Source organism: Euprymna scolopes, chromosome 46, assembly GCF_053919585.1.
Source record: "Euprymna scolopes isolate OS-2025 chromosome 46, ASM5391958v1, whole genome shotgun sequence".
Taxonomy (NCBI): domain Eukaryota; kingdom Metazoa; phylum Mollusca; class Cephalopoda; order Sepiida; family Sepiolidae; genus Euprymna; species Euprymna scolopes.
In genome coordinates, this window is record NC_136527.1 from 42,432,122 (window position 1) to 42,448,332 (window position 16,211).

Consider the following 16,211-nt stretch of genomic DNA (forward strand, 5'->3'; position numbering starts at 1 on the left):
AGTGTTGAGATTAGTGTCCTCGGTGTAGAAATCAGATTGTATGTAATGGTAACAGGGGCCAAAATTAACTGCAACAAGCCTTTGGGTTTGCGCATGGGTGCCTGGAGGGGTATGCCCCTTCAGAGGCCCTTTAGTTGGTGCGACGGGCCTTGCAAGATACTCGGCGTCTGGTTTGGTCCTGACCTCCAGCTGGAGAAAAATTGGTCGGAGGTTCTGAAAGGGGTTCGGTATGCAGCTGAGCTGTGGATCAGTAGAAACCTTTCATTAAAGGGGAGAGTAAAGGTGTGTAATACCCACATCTATCCAATATTTATTTATCGTCTATCAGTGCTCTCAATCCCGTCAAATACGCTGCTATATTTGCAGAGGGCTCTTTTCAACTTTTTATGGCTTGAAAGGACCCGTATGGTCTGCCGTGATGTCTGCTATCTACATTCTTCTGGAGGCGGTCTAGGTATGCCAAACGTGGAGATTCAGCTCCATCCACTACAGCTCTACTACCTAGATCAAATGTGCACACAACATAGGGAAAACGGTGGTCTCTGGATGGAGAACACCAAGAAAGCCTTCCAGGCTTTGAGAGGGATGCACCAGTCCGAGGGGGAGGCACACAGGTTGCCCCGAGGTGAATACCCCTTCTATCACGAGTGCCGGTGCCTGCTGGAGTTCCTCTTAAGAGTGAAGGAAAGCCTCTCACACTCTCTGCTGTTGTCCCGAAAGGCATTATATGGGGTTTTAGTGAGGGGATCCGTAAGGGATGTTATCAATGAGAGCCTCCCTTTGACACAGAGGCAGTTCTGCTCAGTCTGGCCTTAGGCGCCTGGGTCATGATGCCTCACTAATGATGAGGCCTTCTTGACCTAGCTGGTAATTCAGGATGCTCTCTGGGTCGGTAAGAGACTTCATTCATTCAGCTGGCTTAGCGGATTCGCCTATTTGTAAACGTTGCAGCGATGGGGTCGAGACTTTATGTCACGCCTTCATATATTGTGGTGCCGCTGATTGAGTTTGTTACAGGTCTCATGGTTTACATACTGAACACATCGTCATTAACTTTGGTTCCTATTAATGTCTGTAGCAATTGGGCACCAATAACGGATAGGCTTAGAAGATAATTGTGACTGACATTGCTAGCAGTGATGAGAGATGTTATTTGGAACACACGAATGAGAGTGGTCTACGGATCTGAGGACTTCGCTCCCCTCAGCCTTACATGAATATTCCGTGATAATTTGAAGGCTTGTATCAAGGCTGAGAGAGTCAGACTCTCTTTGTCAGACTTTATTGAAAGGTGGGTGTCAATTGCGCGTGTGTGTCGAGTGAGAGAAACAAGTCTTGACTGGTTCTTGGATGTGCCTTAGACAAGAATTTTGGGTAGCAGAAACAAACAGCAGCTCTGACTCATTTTTAGCCCAGAGTAGGTAACGGTTTAGGCTAGAGTAGGACCATTTTTAGGCTTCTGTGTTCATAACCTAGCTAGTGTGTGATAGCGATCATTAGGCCCCGTTTTAAGTTTGCCCCATTTTTTTTTTAGCCCCATTACCCTCCCCAATTAGGTGACAGATCGCTTGATTCGCCAGAGATGCAGGTTCCCTCATGAAGTTTTCGTAAGAGGTGTGGTCAATAAAGCGTTCGGGCCTGCATTACGCTGTCGATTGGTGAATCGGTGTTTAACAACGGGGGGGGGGGGTCTTTTGTTACTAACATTGTAAATATTCATTTTTATTTTGTATATAAAATCTTTATTTTCCCAAACCCCCTGTTCTTATGGGTTTTAATTAGGTTACCATACCATGGTTCATGGTATGATGTTCTTATGGTGATTGACGAATGATGTATACGACTGTATACGCTGATGGATGTATAGTATGAATGTGGTATTGTGGTGAAAATAGAGTGAAAGTAGGAACTAGTTAGGTTAGATTAGTTAGCATTAATGAGAGAAGACCGTCCTTTTCCCTCCCCCATGTTCGGCCGTGTGACAAATTTTTCATTTCGATAATAAAAAAAAAAAACTGAGAAAAATGGGGGGGGGGGGCGAAACGTTTCGATTCATATTTAAATTTCCGGTTCGATGTTTCGCTGTCTTAATTGGAATTCGGGATAAATTATTTCCTTGAGCTGAATTTACACCCATGGTAAGTAACCAGTCAAGATTATCGATTAATTTTAAGCTTTAATCTTTAAAACACGTTAAAAAAATAATCGGAAATCGATTAAAAAATATGATAAGCTTTCAAAACTATGTTCACCAATCAGTTTCTGCCATTAAATTGCACGTACAACGAATTAGAGAATTAACACGATAAAAAAAAATAGGAAATCTATAAAAAAAATATGATAAACAATTGTTCACCAATATTTTCATTTTAAACTGTACGAGTACCGTTTGGTAAATTGCACAAGCATCAGATTAACTTTAGGCTTTATTATTTCGAACACAATTTAAAAAAAAAAATCAGGAATCTATAAATAAATAAATAAATAAATAAAAATACGAAAAGGCGGCTTTTAAAAACTATCAGTTTCCGCCATTAAATTGCACATGCAACGAATTAGAGAATTAATAAAGATGAAACTTGTAATCTGTTCTCTCTCATGTAAATATTAAAATGTTAAATAAAATAATACTAATTTTATCCGTGATATTCATCAAATAGATCGGCTCTATTTCGAAATAATTTTTTTTTATTTTTCCTCTTCAATTTTGTTTTATGCGAACTTGCTCTTCCGTTCGTCATCTTGAATGTTAAGTTGAGCTTGTAAAGTCAATCACATTTGAAAAGTCGTTTCCTTTATAAAAGCAGATAAAGTTAATCGAAGGTAGATTATGAAACAAAAACGTAAGTATTACTACATGGCGCACGTATGTGTATTTTTTTTTATTTTCATCTTCTTTTTTCATCGGATTATTATCGAATGGTCACTAATCTATCAGATTTTGTTTTCAATACTGACTTAAACACGTATGTGTATTTTTTATTTTCATTTTTTTCTTAAATTTTTCATCGAATTCTTTTGTTTTTAATACTGACTTCATTATTTTTTTGACAAACATTAAAAAAAAAAACGGTCACTGTGTAATTCTTTATGTTATCAGTGGTGACCAATTCTGTGTGCGTTTTCACGTACAGAATTGATAAGATTTTTATTGATTTTTATACTTTAATGTCCCTATGTCTTTGTTGAAACATGAAATCAGAAGAAAACAAAGAAAAAAACTTAGCTAAAAAAACAAAAATGTCGGCCTTACTAGGTGGTCATAAAGTGGGTGCTCATTTTACATTAAATTTATAATGAGAAGTGATCCCCTATTTTTCGAAAAAGTACATTTTTTATATCATGAAAACTATTTCTATGACCCACTATTACAGTATAAAGTCGTCATTGTTAAGATTTGGGGGAGGGGGGTATTTGTTACGTGGACTAAAACAATTTGTCGTTTACTAAAAAAAAATTGATAAATTTTTTAATGATTCATGTTTCAAGTAAAAAATGAATGCTCGATGTACGGTCACTAATCCGTCAGATTATATTAAAAAAAATCAATATTTACCATTTTTTTAAGCTGTGTTCTGTTTCTCATACAACATTCTAGTAAATCGATCCCCCAGTTTGGAAACATCGACATGTTCAGTCAAATTTTACGAATTAAGTTGTTTTTTAGTCTTTTGGATGTATAGTTATGTTTTCTCCTTTCTTTAATTAAATGTTTGTATTCTCGTCTAGTGCTTTCAATATGAGGGATCGATGTATTAGAATAGGCACCGCCAAAACTGGGGGGGGGGCAGGTCAGTACTTTTTGACGGACCGTCTTTTTAAAAATCTACCAAAAATCAGGTAATTATCCGATCAATACGAAATTTTCAGCGATTATTAAGAGAAGAATGAACTTTATAACAGTGTATTTATTTTTCATAAAAGATATTTATATATATATATATATATATATATATATATATATATATATATATATATATATATATGCTTACAAAACCCCCCTTGTTTTGAAGTGGGAACAAATATGCTTAAAATAATCATCTGAAACTGAACACAACATATTGTGTTGTTGTAAGGGACAGAATTATAGATTAAAAAAAAAATTGTTTGCATACCTTATTTTGACCTCTGAATATCAGAACTTCGATTGTGTTTAATTATCTCGCTTTTGAGTTTTGAAGTGTGAAATTCGGTGAATATGTTAAGTAAAATAATTAATTTAAGTTAAGAAAAAAAAAATTTTTTTTTAATATTTATACGAAAAAAGCCATTTTAAAATCTTTGATAAATAAATTAACAATTTTTTTAGCGAGCCGAATAATGCATGCCCATTATTAAACAGGGCATGCTTTGAATAATCGATACAAAAAAAAATTCAATAAATATTGTGCCCTTTGTGTTAAAAATAGCATTTTTTTCGATCAAGTTTGAAAACGTTTGCCGCCTTTCCACTACGGTGGACCAAACGCGCTGAAATAATTTTTTTAATTCTGCTTTAAATCCCCCCCATTTTGGGGAGCCTGACCCCAAAATACATACACATTAAAAACCAAACTCATACAAATGGTCACCCATCTGGTACTGGCCAGCCTCAGCGTTAATAATACATTGAAATTTTCGTCACTGAAAAATAAGTTTTTTTTGGCCTGTTTGGTCTTCCATAGTTTGCTTCTTATCAAATGCAAACGTAAACAGAGTCGATCTAGACTCTAGATCGACCCGAAATAACTGGTTGCCTATATGAATAAGTGGAATTATTTGAAATCCAGGTACTTATATCATAATATTTTTTGCATATTCTCTTAGAAAATCATCCTAAATCTTAGGCAACAAATAAATAAATGAATTATTTCAAAAATCTTTTTTTTTTTAATATTTATGTACGTTTTTTGTGCAAGACAAAAATGTTAATTGTTAACTTTTTGGGAAAATTTAACATTTAAAATTTAATTAAAAATAGTAGGAAAAGTTTTACATTATTGTGTTTTCTATATGATAAAATTCAGGGTTTATCTTTCTTGAAAAAAGAAGTTACTCAGAAATAATGGATTTTAATAGATGTAATTTCGTTTTAAAAAACAACAACAACTTGATTTTTCCGCCATTTTGCGTGGTGCCTATATTAGAAACTGTGTACACACATGAGTATACCAAAGAGTTTTCTTGTTAATTTATTTGGAAATGCAGTTATCAAATTTTCTGTTCGTTTGTTTAAAGAATTCTGATAATTAAAGAAACTTATGTTTTTTTAAGTTTTTTCAAAAATACATTCAACAAATCTTACAACAAACTTTGACTAAATTAAAAAAATAATCATGATTTTTAAACAAATTACAATATTACGATTCTGATTTTTTTTAGATGAGGAATGATTCTTTGTATTATTTAGAATTATTAAGACTACTGTTCTCATCTTGAGTGTTATTTATTGTTCAAACATTGTAAAAATAACACTTAAGATGAGAACATTTCGAATAAAGAACATCGATTTTTGTAACTGTTGTCTTTTATTCATCATTCAACAATTGAAGGTAATGTGTAATCATCTCTATAATTAATGTTGTATAACTCCCTTCCAAGTAATGTGTCTCCCTGTCCCCTCTCTCCATCACAACTAATGACTGTCCCCTCCTGTGTTAAAAGAACTGATCACCCTCTCTCCTTGCTAATATCTGTTATAAGAATCCAGAGAACTGTAACATGTATAAATCTCTCCCCCTCATGATTGTTATAGGTATCCGCCATCTCTCTCCAAATATCAATGTCCCCTATTCAACAGCGAAAATGGAAATGCCATATTTACTTACCAGATTGCGATACTTTAACTTTCATTGTGTTTGGAAAAGTGAAGACGACATAAAATTAAACTATTTTCTATTTTGTTGAGCATTAACTGTGATAGATGAAAAGGTTGGATTTCTTATTAATGGGACTTTCATAAATGAATGTTCTGAAATTGTGTAGGGAAAATCATAACTTACTTGGCTAACATGTGCTTGAAAGTGTTAGTTGTGTAACAAAAAAAAAGAAAGGTTAAAATATCAGTTGGTTTTATTATTGATGTGTTACTATGTATGTTTTGTTTGTTGTGTAACGGCCTATTGTCATCAGATTTTTAATGTCTATGTGATTCTTCTAGGTGGTGGTGTGTGCTTTCATATCATCATATATACATATATAACATGACGTCATACCTGGTTCTGCTACTTCTAATAGGTTTGTCATACGTCCTTGAGGAGCTTGAATCTGTTTAAAGGAACACTTCAAGACAGAACCCAAGACGGTGTAGGATTTTATAGCTTTGGATTGGGGATTTCTTCTATGCTTCCATTTTGAGACTTCTCCTTTGGAAGGGTGACCCATACAATCCCTTATGTCTTTCTCGGCGTTTCTAATCCAACTTCAGCTAGGCTTGCACAAACTGGAACACAACATGTCATCAAAAATGACTTTAAATCTCTTGTCAAGTTTTAAAGTTGAAAGTTTTTGACAGCCGTGTATCGAATTTACCTGAGAAATTGTTAGTTTACAATAGTTTGCTAATTTATATTAATCTGCTGAAAGGATTGTAGTATAGAAAGACAAAGTCCCATTCTCACATAAAAAAAACAAGTTTATTAATTTTATTCGTTAGTAAAAATGTAGAAAATAAGAAAAGGATTGTAGAATGAACCCATGTTTCAACCAATCAAGCAATTAAATGTGATAGATGAAAAGTTAGTTATTATTAACGGGGCATTCATAAGTGGATGTTCTGAATTTGTGTAGGGAAAATTGTAACTGACTTGGCTAGTATGTGTGTGTGTTTTTATAAGTAGATCCTTTGAATTTGTGTAGGGAAAATTGTGACTTGACTTGCATGTGTGTGTACTTCGAAGAGTTGGTAGTGTAACAAAAAAATAAAGGAAAGAAAAGCTAAAATGGCAAAACTTGGTTTTATTGTTGATGGACAATTGTGCAATGCAGACTGTCGCCATTTCTATGCGAATGAAACAGGGAAATTAGTTAGTAGAAACACCATTCAGTGTGTTGTCAGTACCAATAGCTGGAAAGGAAGAGAGGATTGCCAATTTTTAACCATTTCATGAATGTTGTCATGTGCTTAGCTTGCCTGAGAAATGGCCTTTTATTTGGTAAGCTAGAAGAGAAGTTAATTGCTAGCAGCAATCAGCACAGCTTATAAACCAAAAATTCAAAATCTCAAACTGTGAGGTGTCGGTGCTGCTGCTATAGAAATAATGGTTTCTACCTAGACTTGATATGCTGCTTTGGGGTTATGGCTCAGTAATAGAGCAACTGGCACAGTCACTGGGATCTTGGTTTCGAATTTCACTGATCATTTATAGAGATGAAAGTATTTAATGTGGCTCTTACACTCGAACAGTGTTATTACATTTCAAAAACTCAGACCTGCACATTGTCTGGTACCATCGCAGAAACAAAAAACAAAGAAGCACATTAAAAAATGACTCAGCATTTTATAAGTGGATACCAAAAAAATATTCCAGTAATTTTCAACAACGCACTTTACTGTGTTTCAAAATATCACTTCAATGTCTTTGGTGTCGAATATGTCTCTCAGAAATGCCCTTTTTTGTCACCTCCTTTCCATTTTTTGACCATGCAGCACATATTTTCTCTCCCACTGCAGATGAGTCCAAACACGTCCAATTGCTTTCTTTTTGTATCAAGTTAAAAATGAATTTCTTTTCGTCTTTCTCATAATCTGTTTTTTATTTTTTTTAATCATGCAGGGAACGAACCTGAGAAAGGAATATTTTTTTCAAAACAGAAAATAGATCTTACCCAACCTAAACAATTCCATCTCACTTGGTCCTCTTCTCCACTTCCAAACACTGAACCTACTTTAGGCCTTTCCAAACAAATCCTAATATCGTCTTTGACATTTACAAGTGATGAAAACAAGGGATAACTCGTGTCCAAAATATATGCAATTTTTGATGTTATGCTCTGTGTCATGATTCTCCTCTTCACCGTCAGACTCCTCATCTTGTCTTTCTCATTGGTCGAGTCCTCTATATTAAGATAGCAGCTTCTTCTGTGGTTGAATTGCTATCCAACTCATGCGTTCTTTCTTAACAGTCTTTCCAAGCTGAGAATTTCTCATTCCTTGATTGACATTGCCTACAGATGTTATGCATGCACGTTTGTCATGGAGCCCATCAACTGGTACTTAATCCTATATGAGACTGGGTCTGTTTTATCTATAACCACATAATATGGTTTCCAACATATGTCTAGCTTTCCCAGCCTCTGGTTGTTCTTATAATAAACCAGATCTTCAATCTTAAAATCTATGGACTTTGTTTTCTTATCAGAGTCCTCTATTAATTTTTCGTATCTTTCCGAATGTTATGCCTTACCAAAGTAAAAGATTGATACACCTCTTTTAGAGTGATCTCGTGTTGCTCATCACCATAGTATACTTTACAAGGCATTAATATATTATCTAATGGCAGGATCACGTCTCTGTTGTAGAACAAGTAGTATTGTGAGAATTTTGTTATTTCGCTCACATGGGATTTGACAGCTGCCAACATTTGTTCATTGTCATGCATCATCCGATGAAATCTTTCAATTTTCTGTTAGGGAGATAAAATAACGTAGTTACGTGATGTATGTTGAGGTCCTCCCATGCCTTCTTCATCACTTTAGCATTTTCTGCCTTCTTATTATTTCGGACCACAAAAGCCTCCGGCCAACCACTATACATATCGATGAATGTCACTATGTACTAGTTACCTGAATATCAGTTTTGCAAAAGGAAACGAGGCAAACTGCACTTCTGCATTTGAGGTTGTTGCTTTCTCCGGTTTCTGGTTTGGCATGAAATACATTTGCCTACGTATTTATTCACCTCCTTATATGAACATGGACAGAAGTACTTTTGCTTATTGGTGTGAAATATCTTTTCCACGCCCATGTGACCATTATTGTCATCGTACTGGACAGTCTTTTTCTATGATGCGACGGTACATATAACCTTATCAATAGTTTGTCGTTGAGTTTCGACATCATCTCGTCTTTCACTATGAATTATTTTTGTTCCATTATAGAGGATTTACCATTCTTCATTCGCATCTTTAAATCTAAAAATTTCCCTATATTTTGTGATATTAGTGTGACACGTCTTTTCCACGCCATTATTATTATTTCAGTGTTTTTCTTTGACGCAACCTCATCAGTTTTTGGGTTTAATAAGTAATACACTATCTCGTCTATCACTATAAACTATTTTTGTTCCATTTTAGACGATTTACTGTTCTTCATCCGCATTTTTAAATTTAAAAAAATTCCATATCTGCCTCTTAAATCTACACTCAAAATCATAGGACGTTCGGGCGATATTGATGAATCCTCAAACCTTTTTATATGGTGCAAATATTTTTGGCTCCAAACGATTTGAATTTATCGCACCTACCAAGTAATTTCTACCATCTATTTCTACCGAGGAACGTGATTGTCTCAGCTCGAATCCACAGTGCATGACAAGAGATCCACACAAACATTTTCCTTCTATTTCATGTACTCTATGGTACAGTTATATGCAGCCAAACTCAAAAACCAGACTCAAAAAGCCGACGTCTGTATTTTCCTATTCTGTATAGGCAAGTTTAATAAATATTCTGTGATTAGTATAAATAAGGAACTTTGCACTATGCAAATAGTGAGTCAACTTATAAAGGGCATAGTGTATCATGTATGCTTCTATTTCTATAGTCAACCATCTCGTCTGCATATCACTAACTTTATGTCATAACAAGTAAATTGGTTTTTCAACCGCTTTACCTTTCCTCTGATCATATGATAATTTGCTACAGACTTTCCTCAAATACATGATTGGATGCATCTGTATACAGTCGGTTGTCCTTTTCAGGATCAACATAAGCCAGTATAACAATATCTGCATTTTTAGGTTATCAAATGCAGACTATCATGTGTTGTCTCATTAGAACCTCGCATATTTTAACTTTTAACCTAAATGTAAACTGGCTTGTACCCTATGTGATCTAAATGACTTTCCATCGAATCTGAGAAAATTAAATAAATTACATAAACTCGCTCGTATGTATGATCGTATCTGGAAATCTAAATACAGTTATCATTTTTCTTATTATTGCCCTTACTTAATTTTAATACTCTGACTTAATTTAAGCTGCCAGTATCCTAATTTTTTATCTATTTTTGAGAAATAGGTTGCTGACTCGTGCAAGCCTAGTATACTGTCAATGGCCAGTAATGCTCAGGCATACTTCTTTGTGACTTTATTAAAGCCCAAAAATATACACAAAATCTTTTCTACTAATGCTAATAGAAAACTTCACGGCCTATTATGTCCGCATCATTTTGTCTATTCTGTAAGTCTACCAACATTTATTGATTTAGTGGTTTTCAATACGGGCGTCTCAGTATGAGTTCATGCCTTCCAGTATTGATATGCTTCTCCAGCGTATTGGTTCTGTCCAAGAAGAATCTCTATTCTACTTCAGCAACATATCAACTTCCAACTTGAATTCTTGAGGTATTTTTATTCCCTTCAAATTTTTTCTCTTTTGTTCATCATTCATGGTAATCTCGATAATGTTACCAGTCACACTACACTTAGTTATTTTGCAGCTCCTTCTCAAGTATGTATGCAGATGCTGGTGTTTTAATATAATTCTCATTGCTAACTGAACTATTGATGAAATATGGGCAAAATCTTCCAGAGTGATATACTCGTCAAATATTCTTATTGCTCCTAAATCAAAGTACATCTTAACCCTTAAGTTGCGGTTTAGTATAACACTTGTGTTGAGATTCTCTGTAACAAAGAAGTCCTTGTGGATAGACAGACTTCCTATCCCTAATCTTAATCGAACGAATCCTTCTACAATTAATTTGTTAGAATAACTGGTCATAAAATGGCGTCAAATGAAACGGACGTTTTGCAGTCAGTTTTTTGTTAAACTTGTATACTTTGTGTGGTATTGATTGCTGGCTGGCTGCAAGCCTCTCTCGCCTTTTGCTTTTCTCTGTAGGTTGTATATGTGACCTGCTTTTAGCAGGTGCGCTCACTTTTGACAACTGCACCCGTGAAATATAATTGACTTTTTACTATTGACGATATCAATTCTGACAACCTTACTCCATCCTTCAGTGGATTTGCTACCAGCTGTCATGCCTGTTTGCGTGTGTGCACATTCAATACACGACACCAATTAAACGCTTGTCTCTTTTATTTCCCAAGTCATGTCATGCCACATGGGGTTCAGATCATAAAAAGACTCTAATAACACTCTATATATCTTTAAATATGTAGCCAGTATCAAAACTTCAATTCTCACAATCTTTATGATGTAAAGAAACTAACAGTCTGTTTCCTAAAACACTTAGCAAAATCAATATGTGCTAATAACAATATGATAATAATACATATTAAAATCAGGTGGAAAGTTTAAGACAAAACCAGAGAGCAAGACACAAGATATAACAAGATAGTCAAATCGCTTCTGTAGTATGGATAGCAGGTTTTATTCCATAGAAGCAGGACTTAGCAGCAAAAATTGAAAGAATCTGTAATCTATAAAATGTCAGGTTAGTATTCAAGAGTTGTTCGACTTTCCAGAAACATGTATGTGTCAATCGGTTTATGGGAAAATCATAAAAAAGAGATTTCATATGAATGTGGAAAATTATACAAATGTGAGCCATGTCATTCACTAACTGTAAGGTTAAAACACATTGGAGAGATTGAAAAATCAGTTATGGCGGAATATATATGGCAGCAAAAATGAGCTTTAACATAGTTTAAAATATCCACCTTTTAGGCAAAAAAGCATCACTAATGGTAATTGTTGTCGTTCCAAGTTATACAGCGTTACATTTAGTCAATATGCTTCCACGTTCTCTTTGTGATCTCCACCTTTCTGGTTTATCTAACAAAGTAATTGGCATTAATCCTAGGTTTACAGTTGCAAGGTGATAGAGGTTCAGTTTTAATATGGGCGTTATTAGTGCTAATGGTTAAGGGCCTATATTTCGCTTTTAACGTCGAATAATTTAGCCAAAGTACATTAAAAAGTTCACTGAGCATTTTCTACACTACATCAAGCAACAGCAACACAATGATGAAATTTTAAATCTGGAAAATTAAATTGACGTGAACACTATGTCAATTACAACCTAAATATGAAAAAGTAAAATCATAGAGGTATAAAAGGTGAATCATACAATGTATAGGTGAATTAGAAGTTATATTTAATTTAGTTAAAATTTGTAGTTTTTAAAAAATATGGCTGTCATAAAAAATAGTGATAACATTTGGAAACAAAATAGTTTCTAAAATTTATACTAGGATTACCTACAAAAACCCTGGTCCTATAGTTAAAGGACTTAAGATTCAGTTGTAAGTTGTTATTGAAAGTTGAAGTTTCAATTCCCAGTGAGATTGAAAATAAAATTTCAAATTACATAGGATTTTTACTCAGCCATCACTAACAATACGAAATGAGAACAATATTCTGAAGAATCCAAATATGAATAATCAATCCTCATCTCCAAAATGAAGAAATGAGAAAAATTTAGTTTAATATTTGACAATAGAAACAATTTGTTAACTAACCAGTATTGCATGAAATTATACTGTTTTTTTTTTAAATTAATATTGAATGTTGTGGATATTTTTAATAAAAGTCAACATAATAAATTGTATTTTACCACATGAATTATATTTTTTCACATTTATTGTATATTTCCAGAATTTGCAGCAATGAAAAGAAATCCATTTATGGATAGGACTTTTCTTCATTGGTAATTGAAAGAGTTTGAAAATAATTCTAAATTCCTTCATAATAATTATCTAAGGTTGAAACTTATAATCTTATTATCATACACTCAATTCAATATACTTTTTGTGGAATCAGATGAAATCAAACATGGGAAATAAACCACATTCTTGTGAAGTATGTGGTTCTTCATTTTCACAGACGTCACATTTGTTGAATCATATGAAAACACATACGGGAGAGAAACCACATTCTTGTGAAGTATGTGGTTTCTCTTTTGCATCGAAGTCAAATTTGTTGCGTCATATGCTAACACATACAGGAGAGAAACCACATTCTTGTAAAGTATGTGGTTCTTCTTTTGCACAGAAGTTTACTTTGTTGAATCATATGAAAACACATACGGGAGAGAAACCACATTCATGTGAAGTATGTGGTTCTTCTTTTGCACTGAAGTCACATATGTTGAGTCATATGAAAACACATACGGGAGAGAAACCACATTCTTGTGAAATATGTGGTTCTTCTTTTGCATGGAAATCACATATGTTGAGTCATATGAAGACACATACAGGTGAGAAACTACATTCTTGTGAAATATGTGGTTCTTCTTTTGCATCGAAATCATATATGTTGAGTCATATGAAAACACATACGGGAGAGACACCACATTCTTGTGAAATATGCGGATCTTCTTTTGCATTGAAGTCGCATTTGTTGGATCATATTAAAACACATACGGGAGACAAACCATATTCATGTGAATTATGTTGTTCTTCTTTTGCAGTGAAATCAACTTTGTTGAGGCATATGAAAACACATACGGGAGATAAATCACATTCGAGAGAGAAACCACATACTTGTGAAGTATGTGGTTATTCTTTTGCATGGAAGTCAACTTTGTTGACTCATATGAAAACACACACGGGGGAGAAACCACATTGTTGTGAAATATGTGGTTCTTCTTTTGCACGGAAGTCGCATTTGTTGGATCATATGAAAACACATACGGGAGACAAACCATATTCATGTGGAGTATGTTGTTCTTCGTTTGCACAAAAGTCAACTTTGTTAAGTCATATGAAGACACATACGGGAGAGAAACCACATTATTGTAAAGTATGTGGTTATTCTTTTGCACAGAAGTCACATTTGGTGAATCATATGAAAACACATACGGGAGAGAGACCACATTCTTGTGAAATATGTGGTTCTTCTTTTGCAGTGAGATCAACTTTGATGACTCATATGAAAAGACATACGAAGAAACTAAATTCTTGTTAAGTATGGGTTCCTCTTTTGCACATACTTCAACTTTGTTCGGCCATACAGCTACATACCTAAATAAAAATGAGGCTATTAATCCTGACAGAGGGAGAAAGTGGTAAATCTAGTTGAAGTAAGCATGTGTAATGATGCTGGCATTAATAGATCAGAGAGGTAAAAAAATAATCAAATACCAAGAACTTATTAAGTACATGTGAAGAAACTGGAATCTTAAGACAGTAACAATCATACCAGTCATTATAGGAGCAACCAGGCTAATGAAAAGAATGTCAAAAACTAGCGAATATATAAGGTGAACCAAGTGCAAGAGAAATAAAGCAATAACACTTAAAGCGACGGTTAGAATATTAAAAAGACCTCACAGAGTAACTGAACTAATTGGACAATGTTTGTCATCCGGTAGAATGCCACATCTCAAGTGAAAACAAAGTGATAAGAAAATGAAAACAAAAGAGATAAACCACATTCTTATTAAGTATGTCGTTCTTTTGCACAGAAATTGAACATACGGGAGACTAACTATATTTTTGTCAAGATAGGAAACTAACTACATTCTTTTTTTTCGAACAGCAGTCAGATTCATTGCATCATATTTTAATACATTCAAGAAACAATATCTGATGATCTTCCAATATCCATACCACAACAACGGTATACCAGCATAACAAAACAAGAGCCAGCTTGACAGCCTCTATCACAAAACCAGCAAACCATTTTTCCCAAGACTGTCTTACATATATGACAAGCAGAAAACGTAGGCTATGGAAATTACCCAAAAGATGTGTTAAAAGTACTCTAGAACTTCCATCACAGAAAATAGGGCCAAACAATAGCATGACAAGTATTTTCTGGATTTATTTGCCCATGAGTAAGGGTTGCTTTATAGACTGGCTTAAATGATGATGGCTTCACTATCATCAGGAGAGAATTATAATGACTGCTCATGATGAGCTTGATGACCAATGCTTCTAAGAATGTGTGATATCAGAAATGACAGATGTCAGGTTATTCTAGAGGATGGTTACTATACAAGTTAGTGTAAATATATCGACATGATGATCTGTAAAATGTTGAATATTGAATGTGTAAATATATCGACATGATGATTTGTAAAATGTTAAATATTGAATGTGTAAATATATAAACATGATGATCTGTTAAATGTTGAATATTGAATGTGTAAATATATCAACATGACGATCTGTTAAATGTTGAATATTGAATGTGTAAATATATCGACATGATGATTTATAAAATGTTGAATATTGAATGTGTAAATATATCGACCTAAGTATCTGTAAAATGTTGAATATTGAATGTGTAAATATATCGACATGGCAATTTGTAAAATGTTGAATATTAGGTGCTGGGAACAAAAGTTGGACACGTCATACAGGACTGATTATCACTCTACAATTCACACAGCATCGTGTCCACTAAAGGGAGCTATTTAACCTGACATAATGATATGCGAAAAGAAGGGAAAAAATAATAGGTTAAACAGAGTGATAGGAAAAGATAACGAAATAACAAGGATCTTAAAAGGAACGAGAATCTTGGGAAAATCTCTTTTCCAGTAATAATAGGAGCAATTGAAATTAGAGAAAAACAACCTGCCAAATATACTTGGCGAACCAAGTGCAGGAGGGATTAAAATAATTCCACAAAATAGACCGAATTTTAATAAGATCGCTAAATTTATAAAAGGGAAAAACTATTAGTGTGAAGTCTGTGGTTCTTTGCATTGTTGCTTCATATGCAAAACACATGGAAGAGAAAAGAACAATAAAACATTCAGTACTCATGCGCTTATTGATCTGTGCTGAAATAATAACGTTATTATTTAAAAATCCATTCTTAGCATGGGAAAGGAGAGTGTTTTGTACCTATTCTGTACTTTAACCTTACAATTGAATAAAAAAGCATATAATAAAACTTTAATTAAACTTGGAAAAACGATTTAAAAAATAGCGCAGATCAGTAAGTGCATTAGTACCAAACATTCAATTATTCATGTATCTCATATAGAGTTCGAGAAGGACCCCTACGTAGGGAATCCCTTGATTTCTGAGAATTTGACTGAAGAATATGACACAAAAAAGACAAATAACTATCCATAAATCATATCAGAATAAA

The 16,211-nt window shown here is 34.0% G+C and overlaps 1 long non-coding RNA gene across 1 annotated transcript; it reads left to right on the forward strand.

The window, feature by feature from the left end:
- Nucleotides 1-2,743: 2,743 nt before the first annotated feature.
- Nucleotides 2,744-14,504, forward strand: LOC145270444 (uncharacterized). Its single transcript, XR_013865360.1, has 2 exons — nucleotides 2,744-2,843; nucleotides 12,762-14,504. It is a non-coding gene; the product is annotated as an uncharacterized LOC145270444 (long non-coding RNA).
- Nucleotides 14,505-16,211: the final 1,707 nt, after the last annotated feature.